The sequence below is a fragment of the Panthera pardus genome, unplaced genomic scaffold, assembly GCF_024362965.1.
Source record: "Panthera pardus isolate Hobbes unplaced genomic scaffold, ASM2436296v1 HiC_scaffold_16, whole genome shotgun sequence".
Classification (NCBI taxonomy): domain Eukaryota; kingdom Metazoa; phylum Chordata; class Mammalia; order Carnivora; family Felidae; genus Panthera; species Panthera pardus.
In genome coordinates this window covers 63,344,143-63,363,705 of record NW_026526721.1, presented here as the reverse complement: position 1 = coordinate 63,363,705, position 19,563 = coordinate 63,344,143, and positions in this window count along the sequence as shown.

Below are 19,563 nucleotides of genomic sequence, written 5' to 3'. Positions count from 1 at the left end.
GGATGGAAACATGGAGCCCCACTGATCTCTGGCAGAGATCTGCTTCAAATGCTGATGAACACTCCTAGCACTGGGCACCTGTCCAACAGCAGGTGCCTTGCTCGCTGAATGGCTCTGTGGCTGTGTCTCAAAGGAAGCAGGTTGAAGTCCAACACTGTCTTCCTGATGCTTCGAGGTTATGATCTACCACCAGCATTTCTCTCCTCTGGTGAAAGGAAGGGAGGTATGGCTGCCAAGGTTAGCAACACTAGACATGGGAGGTGGCCATAGGGAGCATCTGTGACAGCTTAAGGATTCTTAGCTTGATGGATGGGTATGAAAATAAGATGAGACAGTTGAGTTTGTTTACATAGGAGTGTTGTCCGTGAACCTGAGTGGGTTGACCTTCAGGTCATGAAATGTCTATGTTTTCTCAAGTTGAGAGTGAACTACAAGGACCTGAATTTACATTATTCTGGGGCTCTTTTAAGAAAATTATTCTTTTTTAATAATATACATTTACTGTTTTTCATAAATACACTGTAGGTACACATAGAATATTTGTGACAGAATTTTAGACGAGCAAAATGGCCGGTAATGAAAACAGGAACTTAGAGTGTATAAAAGGCATACTGTTTCAAAGTTAATAAAAGGTTATAGGTGCACAAAAGGAATGACAGACTATACCATGAGATGGATGGCATAAAGGCAGGAAAATGCAAGATGTGTGTAAAGGCAATGAAAAAAAATGTTTTGAGAGAACCTAAGGGTTTTGGTATGAATATAATGAAAAGAATGATGTTCCTGGGTGAGGTCTGTTCTCCCAGATTAGTGAGCCAATGAAAATATTATTTACAAGGGCAATGATTTGGCTAAAACATATTTAGGAATATTAATCTGGCTGCATGTGCATTAAGTGATGCTTCTGAATGACTACAGGTGAGAGACAATGGTTTCAATTAGAAAATTCTGTCCATATTCCAAAGATAAGAAGTTTTAGGACCTAAGTTAAGGTGGTGGCATTGAAAAAGGAAATGAAGGATGGATAGAAGGATGGATGGAAGAAGTACTGCACAGAAATAAAGGAGCAGCTGTGGAGATGAATTTGCTTTGTGGGGCCACGGGGAAGGGGGTAAGTGTGATGAACAAGTTAGATGTGACTGCAACATAATTTTTGCAGTTGTGTCAAAGGGGATGATTGTGTGGTATGATCAACTCAGAGGTCTTGACCTTGGCTGATGAGGAAAATGGTGATGTAACTTGTAATATGAAGAAAAGCCAAAGAGCAGAGATATAGTAGAGAATGAGAGAGAGGATGAAGAATAAGCTGTAGTTAATAGCAAGAATATGAATTAGAAGTTGTAGGGAATATAGGACCAGTGCTCAGAAAAGGTGGCAGGTTGGAGCTAAAGGCTTGAAATCATTTATATACAATTAGAAGTCATAGGTTGAGATAACATGTCAAAAGTCAAACATGTGTAGAACAAAGAGCAGAAGACCAAGAAATGAACCTGTGCCCAGAGGTCAGGAGGGGGGGAAAAAGTGAAGTTTTCAGAGATGGAACAGTCTAAGAAATGGGAAGAAAATAAGAATCTCATTCTGCTAAGGACAGAATCTGAATAGCAAGATGTTAGGGAGAGAATGGGTGTAAAAATGGAGGCTGCAATTGTAGTCTCCTTTTCAAGAGCAGAAAACTAATTACATCCACAATGATGCACGTAATACTTTCCTATTTGGGAATGAGACTTGAGCTGCCTTCTCATTTCAGATCCTATCCCATGTTTACCTCACTTTTTCATTTACATGCAATACTTACTATTGTCTAAGATTTGACAGTCTGATTTATATTATTCTGTATTCCAGGAAATAGATTGAGTGACTCCAGAGGGTCTCAAATAATTTTCTGCCCCAACAGATTTTCTTCTCTGTCTGGCCCCAGGAGGCCTGACTCCTTTGGATCTTGTGAGATAGAGCCTGCTTCTGAGCTGTGTTTGGTTTCCCCTGAGCTCCAGCTGCTGTATGAGGCCCACCACGCTTTCTCATATTTTTGCCTCTGATGGGTCTTGTCTCTGTCACTATGCATTATCTCCTTTGCTTCTCCTTGTATCTGCAAAGCTGTTCTCACACTTGCATCCTCATCTATCACTTAAGAAGCTAGGATATTAATATACCTCTTTATAATATTGAAATAATAATTATTTACAATTTAATAAATTTTATAGTTTCTTAAGTGCTAGTGTGTGTTTATTTCATTTGGCCTTTGAGACAACCCACAAGTTGAATAGCCAAACGATGACGTCTGTCTCACAGATAAGGAAATTGATGACCTAGTGGAAGTTGAGTAACAAATGCACATTGGAACCCAGGTTCACATTCTCACTTTCTGACTTCTCAGTGCTCTCATCTTTTTTTGTTATTTATTTATTTTTTTTGAGAGAGAGTGTGTGTTTGTGTGTGCGTGTGCTGCATGCGTGCAAAAGCAGGGAAGGGGAAAAGGGAGAGTGAGAGAATCTCAAGCAGTCTCCATGCTTAGCATGGAGCCCCACATGAGGCTGGGTCTCAGAACCATGAGATTACGACCTGAGCCGAAATCAGGAGTCAGACACTCAACGGACCGAGCCACCCAGGTGCACTCCCGCCACTGCTCTTACCTTGCATATAACCTCTCTCATGAAAAATCCCACAGGTCTCTATGTCACAGTGTAGAGTAATTCTTAAGAGCACTGGTTCTGGAATCACATACTAGTTCTGCTGTTTGGGCCTTGCAGAGGCTATATAAGCTCACTGAGTCTGTTTCATCACCTGTAAAATATTAGGAATAATAGTACTTTTTCATGGTGTTTCTGTAAAAATCAAATAAAATTACAGAGACTGTCCAGGGACCACTCAACAACAATAAAATCATTTGTCTAGGCTTTATATTGATATTTGATTATGGGCTTCCCTTTACAAGTATTCCCTCTGAAATTCACACAGCCTAGCCTTGGATGCCCTTTTATAGCAAGGGGGATTTGCATTTGGAGGAGATAAATCATATTTTCAGAGACAAGTAATTTCTATATACTCATTGGAACTGAAATAAAAAATTCAGATAAATCAAGAAACGGTGGTACTATTGATTAAGTAATCCTTGGTTAAAACAAGTTTATTTTAGTCTAGAGGTTAGATTTTTCATTCTTGCTTTGCTTTCCCTCTCCTTATTTATCTTTTCTTTCCTTTTAAACTATGGCGCCTCATGGTGTAGTTCTTGCCCCTTACAAATAAAACCTGTTAGGGGTGCCTGGGTGGCTCAGTTAGTTACGTGTCCAACTTTGGCTCAGGTCATGATCTCACAGGTCCTGAGTTCGAGCCCCGCGTCGGGCTCTGTGCTGACAGCTCAGAGCCTGGAACCTGCTTTGGATTCTGTGTCTCCCTCTCTCTCTGCCCGCCACTCCCACTTGTGCTCTCTCTCTTTCTCTCTCTCAAAAATAAATAAACGTTAAACAAATTAAAAAAAAAAAAAACTGTTGGATCTCAAATCCAGCATCCACAATGGAGAGGGAGCAGCAGAAATCTCACTCAAACACAAATACTGCCATTAATTACTGTAATGAATGAATGGAAAAGAAAGTCGAAAATTACAGGCGGGCATAGCAACTTCTGGTGTGAATGTCCTGCTTGTTTCTCCATGATCACAGCTTGAGGTTCCTTTACCTCCGGAGGCAGGGTGGATGATGGGACAGGAGACTTGGTGGGGTTTGGCGCCTTCCAGAGATGTCAAACTCATAATGTTCCAGTGGTGACAGCATCTAACCAGAGTGTGCAATTACTCCTCACATGAGCTTCTTCCTCAGAAAGACACTCAGATGGAAGGTGGTAGAAGGTTCACTAGTTAGAAAAGGTCAGACAAGGCTGAGAATTAGTCCTGAGTTCTAATCAGGGAAGTGCTGTGAGACGTTCTTTTTGTAACAAACTATATCTTCTGAGGCGAGTCAGTGAGGCATTCATTCATTCAGGAAAAAAAAAAATACCTTAGCATGTGTGAGGCATTGAATGTTTAAAGGATTAATTAGTAGATGTATAAATACTAGGAATTTTAGGTTTTTATTTTTTGTCATGCCTGACAAAAGCCACATCATAGCATATTTTTAAAGATCTCATATCTGTCTGATAAAACATTTTGTTAGTGATACCAGGCAGATAACGAGCCCCTAGGGGCTACTGAAATCATCTGACTCTGGCCTCTTAAATTTTTCTTCGACTTACAAGTTAGTTCAAGTTTTATGCATCTGACCTTCTAAGCCACTAGTGTTTCACCTACAAAGTTAGGTGGTAGCAGGATCACTCGGGAGTGCATTGAAAGTATTTTAAAGAGGTACTTAAGGGCACTATTTAAGGAGTTTCTACACAGTGCTTAGGTGCTGGCCTTTTTTTTTTTTTTTTTTTTTTAGCAAATCTGCTAAATCAAGGCTAAAAGCCTGGCAGTCCTAATAACTGAGTTCATTGCTCTTTTCACTTATCACTTACTTCATATGTCTCAGCTGTGGGTGGCTTTTTTGTTGTTGCTGTTCTAAATTCCTTACAGAATTCTTTTTCTCTCCTCCCGAGGAAGAGACCACAGCACAAGTAAGAGTTTCTTTCCACTCAGACTTCATCTTAACTTGGTCAGTGCCATTCATCACTTCCATCCTCCACACAAATTTCCAAGTGCTTATGTTATGGTGTTCATTGAAACTGATCTTAGCGTTGTCCAATCTGCTGAAGAAATCCTGGTGGTGGCTTTGCTTATTGGGAGCAAGCTTTAAGAATTATGTATGTTCAGGTTTCCCACTGATTCAGGGGATCACTGTGTTAACCACAAGAGGTCCCTGACCCAGTGAATCTCCATGGGAGTCAGCATACACTTGGTGAATGCTCCCTCAGTGCCACTTGGAACATTTGTGAGTTGTATCTACTCAACCTAACTTCTCTTTGGGACATCAGAGGCCCAGGCCCTTGACCTTAATAAACATGAGAACAAATTATTTATTTATTTATTTTATTTTTTAGTGAGAGAGGGGGAGAGGGAATCTTAAGCAGGCTCCACACTCAGTGTGGATTCTGAATGTGGGGCTCGATCTCACAAACCATGAGATGATCACCTGAGCTGAAATCAAGAGTTAGATGCTCAACTGAGTAAGACTTGCAGGTGTCCCTAAACAACCATATTTTAAGTCATGGTTTTTATATCAGTTGAAGTTATTGACATTTTTCTAGTATATCCTTCCAATATTTTAGTCATTTACTAGAATTTGAATTACTTTATTTTATTGGACATATGCATTTTCTTTTGTCAACTGGGGACAAATATCTTGCAAATATGCACGTGCACAATTATGCACTAGTTTGACATTGACTCCTTCAAATTCCTGAAACTGTGATTTTTGTATAGACTTTGAAATGGAAAGTCATGAACTCTTATTCTTCATGAGTGCACCATGAGTTTATTTGGTAATGATATAATCAGTAAAGTGGTGACCATCATTACAATACATTTTGTAATTCTTTTTATCTGTTATAAATTAATTAGTCAATTTGAAACCCAGTTAGTTAAGTGTACAACAGTTTACCATTAAAATCAAAATGTTCCTATTTATCACAATCTGTAACATCATGATATGTGATTAATCTCATTTCTAAAAGACGTTAGGAACTGAAATGTGTATTCATATTCATTGTATGGTATAATTATTACAAAATAATGCAATAGAATATCATTTAATGTTTTTAGTCATTTTGTGGTGGGTGAAGAGATACAACTTTGAAGCTCTGACATACTTTATTCCTTTTTCCCTGTTAGTAGCATACTGAGATAAATTGAATGTCAGGTCCATGTTTGTTTGTTTGATTACTTGTGGCTCCTGGATTCCCATACCAACCTTTTGATATGTCCTGCAATATATATAAGTTTGATGTCATTCCCTACGGTAAATATATCCACGATTGAGTGGCTCAACCACATTGCTGCTATAAGGGAAAAAAGTATTAAGGGTAGTATCTTCAGTAAAGCTTCTAGAGATCATACAAGTTGTAGATAAGTAAGTGGAAGAAGATAACATTGATTTAAGCCAGACTACTGAAAAATGATCTCCTAAAGATTGCTAAATATTACTGCGTCTGGGGAAATATTTGAGTAGCCTTCAACCTGGGCAAAGGCTCTTACATGTTTTAATCAGTGCTGTATTATTGCACACTGTACAACTTGAGAATTTGAGAATGATCAATGGACCCTGTTCCCTTCATCTGCCTCATTTCTTGTCATCTTAGCAACAAGTATTATATGATTTTAAGAAGTTTCACAATTACCATAAGAGTTCATTTCAAAAGTGTGTTTTTAAATTAAAAAAAAAAAACCCAAACTTAAAAAAAAATAAAAGGAAAAGGTAACCTAAACATAACTTCAAAGCTCACTGAATGAGAGCATGATGGGTCAGCATTTCTCATTTGGGGGATATTGTAAAAACAGCTCCAGAGCTCCTGGTGGTGTTCTTCAGACTCTAGGCCCTTCACAGGCCATTGTTTGGAGCAATCATTCCATTTCTCCTACCAGTCCAGTACTGGCTTACTTATAATTGGTCTCATGTCGGTTGCTCGGAGGAAGAGGTACAATAGCAGGAGTAGAGGCAGGGGATGATGATAAAGGAAGCTATGTTGAAAGAAGTCATGGTGAAGGTGGTGATGATAGGCCTGATATCAGAGAAGAAGATAAGGAAGGAAGAGTGGGAAGGGAATGATGTTCTAGGTCAAGTTGATTTAACTGGCAAGAAGAAAGGAATTACTTGTTCCCATTACTGTGTAAATTCATTTGTTCAAATTACATGAATAAATGCAAGCACAGAGTTACAGAAGTCTGACTCATGCAGTGCACCACTAGGTGTCCAGGCTTATGCTCATGTCTGATGTTCAGGAAGTCTTGAACTCCGAATATGGCTCTATTTCCCAGAGTAAAAGATAGGCGGTATGTATGGTATAATTTGGAAAAAATACACACCCAAACCTCTGGAATTTCTGGCAGTTTTTTATGTTACCACTTTTGATAATTTACCAACTAATCTCAACAGATTCTTTTGGTACCTAATAATGTTCTTGTTATTCTGTTTGTTCCCACTCTCATTTTAAAAAGGAAATATATAACTGGGGCATCTGGGTGGCTCAGTCGGTTAAGTGGTGGACATTGGTTCAGGTCATGATCTCACGGTTCATGAATTCGAGCCTCACATCAGGCTCTATGCTGACAGCTCAAAGCCTGGAGCCTGCTTTGGATTCTGTGTCTCCCTCTCTCTCTGCCCCTCCCCTACTCATGCACTCTCTCTGTCTCTCAAAACTGAATAAAAGTTAAGAAAAAATTTTAAAAAGGAAATATAACTGTCCAGGGGCGCCTGGGTGTCTCAGTGGGTTAAGCTTGATTTCAGTTCAGGTCACTATCTCATGGTTAGTGGATTAAGCTCTGTGTTGGGCTCTGCACTGACAGCACAGAGCCTGCTTGGGATTCTCAATCTCTCTCTCTTGCTCTCCGCCCCTCCCGGCTCTTGCCTGTGCATGCACATCCACACACACTCTCTCTCTCAAAATAATATTTTATTTAAAAAGGAAATATATATGTCTAAACTTAGGTAGGTGTTTCAAGAGTTCTCATGTTGAAAAGAACTTCACCATTGATGCCCTATCCAGAAATAATATAAAAATATAAAAGAGAAGGAAAGTTAATAACATTGTGTTTATATGGCTACTCTGACTTACACTGTTGGTACTGGGGAACAAGAATGAAATCTATTCTGGATGGATTATATATTGGCTAGCTGCTATTGCTCCTTAGTTTTTGAATTGTTAAATTTGCGGGAACAGATTTTGACCTAAGATAAAGCCAAATTCTGGGGAAAAGTTTTGACCTAATATTAAACTAAATTCTGTCACTGCGAGCCATATTATAAGAGAGTTCTGCAATTTGTATGAATACAAAGGGTTTAATTAAAGTTGAAAGCACAGTGGAATCTATTCATACATCCTCATCATCACTTAAGGCTATATGCCTTGGGCTGTCTCTTATGGGCCAGCTGCTGTACAACCCTCTTAATCTTATCCCTGGCTTTGAAAGAGTCTGAAAGAAGAAAGATTAAGAGATAGTTGGAAAAGTACTTGAGAATACTCAGGAATTTTTACTCCGGTCTCTCCTAGGCCAATTACTTTTTCTGTACACTTAACAATGCCACCTAAGTCTTGTGTACTTTGGTTCCCTATTTATTCCATGAGATGTTTGCAACGAGTGATACCTGTGGACCCATCCTGTGCTGGACTGCTAAGGGGCTTTAACAGTTAAAGCGACTGCTGCAAATCACTCTTGACAGGTTACAAAATACTGTGCAACTTTGTGAGATGTGAACCTCAATGAGCACTTTCTCACTGTCTAAATTAGTGGATCCCATGTCTCTTGTTCACCATCACTCTCAATTACCCCCAGTAATTATTCTATGCCTCGCCGACACTGTCACAACGTAGCAAATTCTCTGACCTTATTTTCAAGGTGCTGTCATCCAAGAACATATGCTGACCTTTATCTGCTAACTCATAGCCAATATTCGTAAATAATTTCTATGTACTTAATTTACCCAGTGTCTTCAGTTGATCTTGTACTCTGCCTTCCAATTTCTACATTGCCTTTCAGTCACTAATAATTTTCTTGCAATCTAAAAATGATGCTTAGCACCAGGAGCCTCTGCTCTGACAGCCAGCTAGATCACACTCTGTTAGCTGTTTTCATGCAGGGATGATGGGTGGGTCAGACCAGTAGTAAAAATGAATAAATAAACAAGCAGAAGTTCTAAGAAGAGTACTTACTTTTGGCCTTTAAAAATAAAATCTGTATATCCTCCTTTCCTTGAATGCATATGGGACATGATGACACACATCTGAAGAAGAGAATGTGGAGAAGGAAAAATAGTAACTTTACCATGGAGAAGTTTAGCAAATGCTAATCATATTTACCAAGGCTATATCTCCTGTGGTAACTCATGTTTATATCCAATAGCTCTGATATGATATGATTAGGAGGGAGTTACACCTATCATGTATTCTTCCTCCAAACCTACAACCCCAGTAGAATCATGAGGGAAAAACATCAGGCAAACCCAATTTGAGGATATTCTACAAAATGTCTAACCGGTACTCTTATAAACTGTTATGGTCATGAAAAACAAGGAAAATCTGAAAAACAATCACAAATAGAGACTAAGGAGATGTGACTAAAAACAAAATTGATGAAATCTGAGTGAAGTCTGAATTTTGGTCAATAGTTATATACCATGTTAATTTCTTTTTTTTTTTTTTTTAAATAATGTTTATTTGAGAGAGAGAGAGAGAGAGAGCGAGCATGCACAAGTCGGGGAGGGGCAGAGAGAGAGAGAAATATAGAATCTGAGGCAGGCTCCAGGCTCCAAGCTATCAGCACAGAGCCCCCACAATGTAGGGCTTGAACCCACGAACTGTGAGATCATGACTTGAGCCAAATTCAGATGCCTAACTGACTGAGCCACCCAGGTGTCTCGTACCACGTTAATTACTTAGTTTTTGACCATATTCCTTGGTTATGTAAGATGATAACAGTATAAAAAATTGGGTGGAGGTATACAGGAACTTTCTGTTTATTACTTACTAAGCTTTTGTCTGTTGTGGAAAGAATGCCACTTAGGCTTTATGTGCCTATATTAGTTTCCAGGGCTGCCATAACAAAGTACTACAAACTGAGTGGCTTAGACAGTAGACATTAATTGTCTTAAAATTCTTGAGGCCATAATTCCATGTACATTTGGTCCCTTTTGAGGGCTGGGACGGAAGGATCTGTTGTAGGCTTCTCTCCTCAGCTGGTAGATGGCCGCCTTCTCCTTGTGTCTTGATGTTGCCCTGTCTCTGGGTCTGCCTCTGTATCCAATCAGTCCAGTAGAATTAGGGCCTAAGGACCTCATTTCAACTTGATCACTTCTGTGAAGACCCTACCTCCAAATACAGTCACATTCTGAGGTGCTGTTAGGACTCCCACATATCTTTTCTGGGAGGGCACAGTTCACCATGTAATGGTGCCTCGGAGTGCCTTTTTCATATGGAAAGTACCTTTACCAACTCCCTCCTTCATCCTTCATATCCAATATGTAACTAAAGTGCACGACTTTTACTTCCCAAACGTTGCTCAGATCCACGTGCTTCTCTTCCTCTATGCCATTACCGTTACCACCTCTGTCCAAACAACTGTCCTTGTTCATCCCCGCACTTATCTCCCAGATTCAGTTTGGGCTGCATTCCTGGCCCCTCTGCATGTTGCCATTCCAGAAGTCTTGGCACAGTAAGGGTCACCTATGCTTAGGAAGCTTTTATGTCTTCCCATTGTTCTGAGAATAAAAACTAAAATCTCTGTCATGGCCTCAGTTGCCTGTATGAACTTCTGACCTCTGAGCCATACCAGAAACTACTTTCTGCCTCTGTCTCTCTGCTCAGGCTATACTAGCCAACTCCAGGTCATGGAGAGCACTGGCTCCCTCCTCTCATGGGTCCTGCTGTGCTCTCTTTACCCTAACCACAGGTCTCCCTGTCTACCGCATTTTTCCCTCACCCTTCAGATGTCAGCACAGGCATCTATCCTCAAGAAAGCACCTGGGGCACCTGGGTGGCTCAGTCAGTTGAGCATTCGACTTCAGCTCAGGTCATGATCTTATGGTTCATGGTTTCAAGCCCCATGTCAGGCATTGTGCTGACAGCTCAGAGCCTGGAGCCTGCTTTGGATTCTGTGTCTCCCTTTCTCTGTGCCCCTCCCCTGTTCATGCTCTGTCTCTCTGTCTCTCAAAAATAAACAAACATTAATAAAAAATTTAAAAGAAAGCACCCCTGCGTCTCCACAGATGGGATCAGTTCCCCTGATATGTGTTGTCTGGGAAAATGTTTGTTTAATTCAGAGCACTTGTGGCATTTTGAAATTTCACAATTATGCAATTATTATATTAATAATCTGTCTCCCCCATTGCCTTGTATGATGATTGTGGCAGGATCCACATCTCTTTGCCTCTCTGGCTTATGTGCAACACATAGCATAATGGTTGGTTTTCAAATTCTTAAATTAATTAATGTACCTATGGATTTATTTTTAATTTATTTCATTCAGTTTGACACTTTATTCCTTCCCGTGGTCTCTTATGATGTTGCTACTTGATACATTTGCTAATAATATTTATTCACATTATAGTTGATGCACTTATGTCAAATCAATCATACATACTATGGAAAAAAAATTGAATAATCCTTTTTGTGACTTTCCAACCTAGTGAAAATAGGAGACCAAATTTGATTTGGTAGTCTAAATAAAAATGTAAAATTAATAAATATCCATATTTTTAAATTAATATCTATAAAACTTATTAGAATTTCTAAACATTTGAAAGATAGCCCTAAAGCTGTATAGCTTAGTATATTGAAAAGGTACTTAGATTATATATGAGTGCAAACTTTTTATTTATTATGGACTTTAAAATATTTTATTAAAGATGTTCTTTAAGCCTTTCCTTCACATCATGGAAAGAGCTCCTGACATTTTTAGAATACTCATTAGTATTTGTAGCACCAACAAATCCCTTATAGCAAATGTGTCCGGGAGAAGTTTCCCATCCCAGGTGAACTGTAACCAGGCACAGAGATGCTCTCCACTCAGTGGTTTATGGGTTGTGTCACTCAAAAGATAACGGCCGCTTCTCCAGACAGCTCACAGGGCAAAAATGTTCATGAAATTTTAATTTCTATAGGACTCTGGGGTTTGATTACAGCAAGTGTTTATATTCAATATTGTTATTTTGTGTATGTACAAGATGGAGGGAAAGAGAATCCTGGCTGTTCATGAAGGAAAAATTACTCAAAATTCAATCCAGAATGAACATTTTAGATTAAATAAATATCCTTAACTTTTAATGTATTAGTGTAATACATATGAAATGAAGACAATATGCTGGTCCTGTGCTTAATCAGGGGTATAAAACAGTGGCTCAGGTGGACAAGTCTTCTGCTCTCCTGGAGCTTATATTCTAATGTGGCAACTCAGTGTACATCAGTCAAGCTTGTTAGTTATTTTTGAGGCGAGGGCAATTTCAGAGATGTTGATAACGTTCTTTTTTCTTGCTTAAAGCTCTGTATCTCTAACCATTTGCTTAAGATCAACCCCCAACCCCTGTCTTGCAAGAACCCTATTTGTTCAATAGGGGACTGGCCCTACATACTAATGACAGGACAGCCATCCCCTGGACAGCCAGAGGGGGCTTGTCTTTGGGAACCTAAGCAAGAGAGAACCCTAGCGTTTGGGACTACCTCGAGTTGCTCTTGCACTGTCTGAATGGATATGTGGCCTTCTTTTTTTGGAATGATGTAGTATGATCGAAGCTACTCCTTTACCCAGGCCTCAGTGGGAATTTTTCCTAATGCTTACATGGCCCACCTATGAAGGAATCAGATAGGAACAAGAGGTAAACTAAAGCTGATTCTTTGCACCAGAGAATTCTACCGTCTGTTCCCATGTCTTCACCCTAGTTAGGGAATCTCTTCAGGCACAACCAATCAAAGGAAATCCTACTTGATATTAGACATGCAAATATTTGGAAATCTTTTCCATCTTGTCAAAATACTCTCTTATAGGTCATGCTTGATCTTTACACTTGAAAGCAGAAGACTATATTACATTATTTGTGGTTTCTTTATACCTAGCATGTTCCTAGACATGTCCGTGCTTACAGTCTTCTTGGAGGACTCCGAATGAGTAAAAAGTGTAACTCTCTTTGGTGATTAAAGTCCAGTTGAATCCCTTACCTTAGCCTAACACTACATGAAGAGTTAGGGGAATTGCCTAGATATTTTTAGAACACATAATTCTCTTCACTCAACTCCTAAGCTTAGGCATAAGTTTCTAATTAAGAGAGTAGAAAAACACATACAATACCACGTTTTGTTTGTCAGCCAGTGTGTTTTCTGTTTGCAAGAGGAACTTGCTGCAGAACTCAGCCATCCTCCTTGACAAGCTGTAATACTCTTCAGCTGGCAGGGTATGACAAGGTTACTTCTAGAGATAATGCTAAGTGGCAAGACACCCATTTACGTAGAAATGAGATAGAAAGAGAACCTTGCTTAATTTTTATTAGACACTGTTTAGAGATTCGTATGTTTGCACTAGCTATTTCTCAGGAATAATTTACTCTAACCCTAACCCTATTCTTATGGATGGCGTGCTCATGCATAACAGCTGCAGAATATAGGCCGTTGTCTTTTACTTCAATGACACTTAGCAGATTCCCTCCATCTGACACATATACCATTGCTTTCCTGCTTCCTTCCTTTGACAGAAATGAATGCTGGCCAAAAAGTGGAAACGGAAATAGCAAAATAAAAATATTTTTTAAAGTGGAATGACTTCAAAACTGGGCACATGGATGAGAGATGAAAATGAATGCTGTTCAAATATGTTCTGGCCTAAAACCTTTGAAATAACTTGCAGCTATTAGTGGGAGGGAGGGTATGATTTTTCTGGAATTTTATATGGGAGAAGGAGTTGGTAGGGGGAGGTAACTTCTTGGCCCTCGGAGCCTTGATGGATTAGTCTGGACCCAATCAGAGTGCGATGTCATACCCTTCAAGAGAAGGGGACTGAGTAGAATGAGGAGGCCTTGGCTCATTTGCAGTATGGCCCCCACTGAGCTGCCCCATACCTTGTTAAACTGAAACCAAAAGCCAGTAACACAACTGACTATTCAAGCCAGCAATCAAGGGAAAATGTGAGAAATAGAACAGAGGGAAATTTTTCCTGACCTTTATAATCTCCAAGATGCAGATTATTTGCTTAAGGGTTAGAAGAGCTAAAACCTAAGCTGCAAGTGGCCACTTTGGAGCCCCGGGGCCCCATTTACTTCTCTGGAACTCAGTTCTCATAGCTTAAACTCTGCAGTCATAGGGGTCAGTGATTCCAAGTCAGTGTCATGTTTCATTTGGTCCTTATTGTTTTATTTATTGAATTAAGTGCAAAGTTAAAAAAAAATATATTAGTTTTCCTTGATGAATGAATCACTGATAACATCATGTCTGAGTGGTTACTCTGCTCTGGACATGGTGAAAAGCTGTCCGTTTTGGACTGTTTATGGTTTGCCAAAGCCAACCTGCTCACTTGTCTTCCACCAGCCCACTCCACCAAAGGCAGTGGGGTTTTTAATATCTCATGTGATTACCAGTAACATTTCTAGCTATAACAACTGTTATCTTTGATATTGATATATTCTTCCTCCTAAGCAGTTACTTATAATCCTATTAATATTTGCCCTCTGATAGATGGGCTGTTCAGTTTGTAAACTTCTGGGTTGCAAGGATAGTGTAAACTTGCTTTGTGTGGCATACATCATAATGCCTTGTATGGGTGCTTTTCCTTGATTGCCGTGGACGTGTTTGTTTTCTTCTTGTCTTTTGTAAAAGATCACCTTCAGCAGCTGTAGCAGCACTATCAGAAATCATGTATCATTGCCCCTCACAGGCTGTTCCCCACAGCTCAGGGTATCTGAAATCTTCTGGGATGGAGAATTCTCAGAAATCACAATGAATACTTATCCTAAATCTGTATGAGTGGTGGAATTTATTAAAATTTAAATTGACCAACTGATTTCATTTAATTCTACACCCTCGTTCATTTTAATCTATAGGCATATTTGCATGTGCTAATTTGCATGGCCAATACACAGGTGCACATCCATACATATTTATTTTAAGTAATTTAGAATGTTAATTTTGTGGATATGATAATGCAATTTTAAGTTGAGAAAAATCATGACATGGAACTTTGGCAGGCTTGGGAGTCCCGTAGTGTTCAGTGATACACATATACAATATACTGTTATCAAAAATAACTTCAATTACACAAAATATTTATATTACTTTTATTTTAAAATATACACTCTATATATTATTTTCCACCTTATGATATTTCATTTAATCCTCCTGAAACATTTAAAGAAGATGATATTTTCTAAAAATAGAGAGAGGGTAATTGAGTATGTCTCTAGCTTTCTCTTTTGATGTCAGACTATGATATGCTCTAAAACAGCTAAAAGTAGCGCTTCCCCAGTTATAGCAAACTGAGCCTCCAAGCCCTGTTTATTAGGTGTCTGTTTCTCCCTCTCGTACCCACCCCTGGGGCCTGAGGCTCTTCCGTAGAGTTCTAGAACTCTTCAAAAATCATTTTGAAACCAGTGTATAAGATACTCCCTAGTGTTCCTTTAGCCAGTATTCTGTAAATCTTGATGTCATTTGCATGTATCTTAGATTTATTTTGTGATGTACTTTAATATCAATAAGTATCTTTAAATATATATAAGCTGCATTTTTTTCTTATGACTAAAGAAGCATATTAAACTGTCATGAACTCATGAATACTTTTAAATGTTTGCTGCAAAAATGAAATTTGCCATTGGTCTTTAGGTTGCTGTTTTATTTTTTTTTGGGGGGGGTGGAAATAATGAAACATACGACTATGATAAATGATCCTGTATGTGTGCATGTTCCAGCTTAAGTCCTAGAGTTCCTGAAGACTAGCTTTCCAAATTTGATCTGAAGGATATTATGTCTTACTTACCAGTTCTACTATTGCTTTTATACTGTCATAAAGACTTAATGATGTCCCATCAAGACACATTAACATTTCCCTTGGGCTGAGATGATATGAAACCTACCTAAATCTTTTAGCTTTTTACAGTCTTCTCTCAATAACTAGTCTGATATCTTAGAGCAAGTGAAGTGCCTGTTGGAGGGGTACAAATGCGCAGTTTGAAGGCCCTACATTGACTGAACAATCCAGTATGAAAAGATGAGGGGAAGGAGCCCTGAGGAAGGTTAAAGAAAGCCGTTGGAGGATATCCAAACTAAAAATAATGACATCCTGTGTGCCCCCCCCACCCCCGAACCACAGTCAAGTTGTATACTAGTCTAAGAGGCCCTGGCATCTCTCTCCTCACTGAGTCACAAGTGCCCAAACAGGGTGGCAGATAGAACAGAAACCATGGAATTCACTAGAGCCCATATGTATCAACAAGAGTATCGCTCTAAGATGAATAACATTCCAACACACAGTCTTGTTTCCTTCTTTAAAATTGGGCATATTAATATTTTATTTTCACCGAGCTGTGGGGAAGGTATATATTATTGATGATGTTTTGTAGAGTTTCAGAATCTCTGGCTTTTCCAAGTCTGTTATCTCCCCAGTATTTCACAGTAAAGAGAGCTCAGGAAAGACAATCTTCCGTGACTCAAAGGTGCAGTGATAGTGGGAGAACAGACTGAAGGAATGGTTTTTGTTTCCTTCCTTCCCATCTCTGTCATCCTTTAGTTCTTTTCTACCTCCACCACATTTCCCCTCTGCAGCTTGTTGCAGGTGGGTTGCTGCAACCCAAGGTTGCAGCAGAGATACTTTGCAAAGATACTTATAGATCTTTAAAAAAATTTTTTTAATGTTTATTTTTGAGAGAGAGAGTCAGAGCATGAGCAGGAGAAGGGCAGAGAAAGGAGACACAGAATCCAAAGCAGGCTCCAGGTTCCAAGCTATCAGCACAGAGCCTGACGCAGGGTTTGAACTCATGAGCTGTGAGATCATGACCTGAGCTGAAGTCAGACGCTTAACCGACTGAGCCCCTCCAGGTGCTCCCCAGACCTTTTGATAAAAGAAAGGGCTGTGTAAGGTAGCCACACCCTTACAGCCCTAAGCCCCTTTCAGACTTCCTCCCAGTCATCTGAACAATGTGAAAAAGAAAATGAAGAGATAAGCTGTGCTCTGATCTAGAAACAATCCCATGTCAATCACTGTGTTTTTGTCCCTTTTGCTGAAGGAATATGTCCTAGTAATTGGAGATCATGTATCAATCCAGTTTTGGAGATAACTGAAAACAAGCTCAAGGTAGTGATATTGGGTCTTAGACACTCATTTCATTGTCCAGCCACGTCAGTATCCTCTGTTCAACAAAGAACAAGAGAAAAACTCCATGGGTTTCCTTTTCTTGGGATTGCATAACACAGGCTCCAGTACCATTTTGAGCATATCTGTTGCACACAATGATTTTCTCAAGTAACGTTTTTCAGCAGTCATCCCTGTCCTTACTTTATTATTTCCTGGCTGCTTGGTTTTGGAATATGCCTTAGGATTCACTTCCATTGCAGTGCCCAGTCTGGATGTCTGGCAGGGCAGTGATGGTCACAGGCTACAGGGGAACAGGAAATTGTTGCTATCATATTCATCTGTACAGCAACTCTATTTCTCTTTGTCCACTGGTGCCCAGTCACCTCTTCTCTGCAGCCTCTTGAGCCTGAGGATGCTGTGGGAACCAGTGCTATTCTGACTTCATGTTTTGGGAGCCCAGGTGTCCCTGTAGTCAGCTGGTATCCAGGGGAGCTGTAAGAATATGGAAAACCTGGGATGCCTGGGTGACTCAGTTAAGCATCCAACTCTTGATTTCAGCTGAGGTTGTGATCTCACGGTTTGTAAGTTTGAGCCCCGCATCAGGCACTGCATTGACAGTATGGAGCTTGGTTGGGATTTTCTCTCTCCCTCTCTCTGACCCTCCGTTGCTCATTCTCTCTCTCTCTCTCTCTCTCTCTCTCCCTCTCTCTCTCTCTCTCTCTCAATAATTAAATAAGTAAACTTAAAAAAAAGGAATATGTAAAACCTCTCCTCTGGAAAAATCAGTGAGTGGAAACTTGTCATGTCTTCCTATAGTTCACCTCACTCTTAAATTTGAAGTTCCTTTGTTATCCAAATCCTTGGACTGCAGCTGTAGTCAAACATTGTAACCGTATTTCCCAAGTATTGAGGGAAAGCGGCAGCTTGCATCTTAAGTGTATCTCAAATTGCTCAATGTAAACAATTCCAGTGCCCAGGGTGGAGGAATAGAGAATAATTATACATCTGTCTAGTACTTTTCCACTTACAGTGTTCTTTTTTCTACTTGGACAAACCATCTCAGCCACAGATGAACAAATTATTAACAATTACAGAGAGCTGATGAGTGGTTATCCAACCAAGTCAGGTAGTCCAAGTTTTAGGCCCCAAATACTTCCTGACTTAGATACTAACCTCATAGAGACGCATGGTTGTCCTTTTCATGACTCTGTCCTTGTTAATTTAATTTACAAGGTATCCAAGATCAGCACTTATGTAAGTAAAGAAATTAATTACTTAATATAATTTCTCCATCATAAATCTCACACTCTCCACATTTTGAGATCAATAAATATTTCCCTTGAATAATACCCTCATTTTCAAAACTTGATAATTCTACAGCTGCCAGCAGTTTCCTCTTAAGGGCTTAAGAACATTAGTGAGCATGGCAGGCTTCATCCTGGCTGACACAGATTTCACCCTCTACTTTAATCCACCTATCCTTTTATCCTTTTTCTCTTTTTCTTCTTCATCTCTGCTACGGAAACTGTGATAACTGCCACCAAAAGGCCTTATCCATAAAAGGGGCTTTCGGGGGTCCTGACAAACTTCTATCCCTGCAGAAAGATACAATGGAATTACCTGGCTACGCAATAGCTGACGGACCCTTCTTTTCTCAAACAGAAATTTATGTCCCTAGGTTGAGAGGAACTACATTGAACCACTACTGATTTTGAAGCTTAAGCTATGAAGATATTTATTTTCATTTGTGAATGAATGTTTCAAAAAGAATGCTTGAATCTTGTTTTTCCTCAGTATCTTGAAAACAACTTAATTGACTCAGGGTTTTATTTTTTTTATTTTTTTATTTTTAAAAATTTTTAAGTTTATTTATATACATATAACGGAGGAGGGCCAGAGAGGGAGAGAATCCCAAGCAGGGAGCCCTATGTGGGGCTCGAACTCACAAACCGTGAGATCACGACCTGAGCCGAAACCAAGAGTCGGACGCTTAACCGACTGAGCCACCCAGGTGCTCCAATTGACTCAGGGTTTTAAAATAAAAATTGTATTTGCTCAATTAAAGTCATTTTGTTTTTTTTCTTTTGTTTTTTGTTTTTTTTTCTCCCCTTGAAAAATGTCATGGTGATTTCAATAAAATCCTGGGTTGGGAAGCTAACCTGAAGTCCAGCTTATAGCTTATTTCATAGGTGGTGTTTGAAGTCAGGCGATGAATGTGTCCATTAAGTTGGGAAACAAATATATTACGCATAGTTAGGCAGGGTGTAGACTCAGAAGCTGAGAGATTAGAAACTGGTAGACATTCAATGTAACCTCATAGGTAGGATTTCATGGATAAGTTTAATACCAATAATAACTGGTCAGTTGGTCAGCTACAGGTACAGAATGGAAGGGTGACTGTAGGCTACTCACTCTATGGGAAAGGTCTAGGGAAGGGTTCTCTTCCCTCTTGTGTGCCACAACTTCCTTTAGCAGTTTGATAGAGGTAGTGGACTTACTCTCAGAATAATGCTTTAATATACAAATGAACAATATAGGAATTCAGACTTTGACTTCTGGAAGATAAGTAGATGTGCTTTTCCCTCTTCTACCATGAAGTACAACTAAACACTTTGGACATT